This window comes from Pinus tabuliformis, chromosome 6 (genome assembly GCF_031772625.1).
Source record: "Pinus tabuliformis cultivar Carrire ecotype Pingquan chromosome 6, CPIR1, whole genome shotgun sequence".
Classification (NCBI taxonomy): domain Eukaryota; kingdom Viridiplantae; phylum Streptophyta; class Pinopsida; order Pinales; family Pinaceae; genus Pinus; species Pinus tabuliformis.
The window spans coordinates 27,303,153-27,305,756 of record NC_142292.1 but is presented as its reverse complement, the minus strand read 5'-3'; positions in this window follow the sequence as shown (position 1 = coordinate 27,305,756).

Below are 2,604 nucleotides of genomic sequence, written 5' to 3'. Positions count from 1 at the left end.
ACCAGAGGAGGCATTATTGAGGGAAAAGCTGGACATATCTTGTTTCAAAACTTTTGGAGCCTTTTTTACTGCTATGCCTCCAAAGATTTGAGGAAGGATCTTGAGATGACAACAGAGTTGGGAGTTTTTATTGTTTACAACGAAACTCCACACAACTACTAGGTGTACTTACCTTCCTTCAGAATGACAATTGTGAGAAGGGATGTAAAGTTTGATGAAGATAAAGCAATGAGATGCTCTCTTGAGAGGGAGCTGCAAATCCCACCAGAAGAGGAGCTTTTAGCTCCTCAGGAGGATCCCTTGGAAGTTGTGGAGTAGCCACAAATGGAGCAGAAGAGAGGAGGTGAATTGGAGACATCCACTCAAGCATAACCATCCAAAGAAGGTAGGAAAAGAACTAAGGAAGGTAATATATTGATGCAGTATGCGAGGGAGAATGTGGGAGCTCCTTCAAATTTTCGCAGGCAATGGAGGTCACCTGAGAGGTACACTAGTTACATGGCTCTGATGATTGAGATGGTAGAGACCGGTCCATCCTCTTTTGAGGAAGCAGTTGAGAAACCAGTTTGGGTTGATGCAACAATGGTAGAATACAAATCCATCATGAAAAACAATGTTTAGGAAGTGGTCCCAAGACTAGAAGATAAATCATTTATGGGTTCTATATGGATCTTTAAGGTTAAGCATGCAACAAACATAAGTATGGAGAAGTATAAGGCCAAAATTGTGGCCAAATGATTCGCTCAAGTTGAAGGAACTGACTATGAGGAAACCTTTGCACCTGTAGCAAGGTATTAATCCATTAGATCAATTCTTGCACTACCTATGCAGATAGGGTGGAAGATCAACCAGATGGATGTAAAAAAACATTTCTCAATGGTGTTATTGAGGAGGAAGTGTACATGGAGAAACCATAAGGTTTTGAGACATTTGTTCGGGATTCTCATGTGTGCAAACTTAGGAGAGCATTGTACGATCTCAAACATGCACTCTGAGCTTGGTACGCTCATATCAATAATTATCTCACTGGATTGGGCTTCACCAAAAGTGAAGCGGATGCGAACCTCTATCATATTTTGGTAGAATATAAATTGGTTATCATTTTTTTTATATGTTGATGATTTAATATTGACAGGTGATGAGCAACTGATCAACTCTTGCAAGGGAATTTGAGATTAAAGTCATGGGTCTCATGCACTACTTCCTCGGGTTGGAAGTATGGTAAGGTGATGGGGAATTTTTTGTGTCTTAAGGAAAGTATGTCACCAAGATACTGCAGATATTTCACATGGAGAGTTGTAAGCTTATGGAGACACCTCTAGCCACCAACTGGAGGAACAAGAATGCCACTTCAAGTGAAGAGGTTGATGCTACCATTTACCGGCAACTAGTTGGTTCACTGATGTATCTTGTGAACACATGACCATATATGTGGCTATGCAATCAACTAGCTAAGCCAAGCTATAGTTAGGGTGACCAAATTGTATTGGAAGGAAACAAATCATGTCTTATGGTACCTCAGAGGCACTACCCAATATGGATTATGGTACAGACAGATAGAGGGGGTGAAGGTGTGTGGCTTCACAGATGCGTATTGGGCAGGGAGTCCATCTGATTGAAAGAGTACATCAAGTGGAATTTTCAGTGTTGGGTCCGCAATAATTTCCTGGAACAACAAGAAGTAGAGGTTTGTGGCACTCATCTCAACAAAAGCTGAATACATGGCTGCAAGTCAAGCAACATGTGAGGCAATTTGGATGAGAAAGATACTTGTGGGATTGTTTGGTTAGGAGATGGATCCAACTGTGATCTATTGTGATAATCAGAGTTGCATTAAGCTCTTTGAAAATCTGGTATTTCATGATCGATCCAAGCATATAGATATTTGGTATCATCATTTACGGGATTGTGTGTAGAGGAGGATAATGTTGCTACAATACATTCTGACAGAGGAATAAGATGTTGACATCTTGACAAAGGCCTTGTCAAGAGGGAAGTTCGAATTCCACAGGTGCAAGATAGGGGTGGTTGAAAATCCCTTTCTTGTTAAGAGGGAGTGTTGAGAAGTGTAGCAATAAAGGATCAATTTGACTTAGCCTTGGTCAAATTGAGTAAATTCAAAATTTCCACATCAACAGACAACTTGGAGGCAGTTAACTGAGGTGACAAGGATCTTGTCACTCAGTTAGCCTAGTAAATTTGAGTTAAGGGATTGGAGCTTAATTTGCATGTGTTGATTGCTAATTTGTAGCAATCCAATTTAGTTATTTTGAGTTGTATTCAATTAAACTAGTTCTAACTATTGATAGAACTAGTTGGAGGTCAGTTGTGTAGTGGGACAACAGTCTAACTCAGAGATCATCTAGTTAATTGATCAATCAACCAAAAATAGCTCATGCATGCAAGGAATTTGAATTTCTCAGTTGTGGTGGAGATTGCAAGGAAATGTAAAATCAATTGTAGACTAGTCTTGAGTGTACAAGTGTTGCATGCAATTAATGATCAATCCTTGGCAATTGCGTAATCAATTTGGAGAAAATTCCTAAAAAATAGGGGCAAATTTCCTCAGGATTTGCATAAGGAAATAAGAGCTCAACTAGAGGC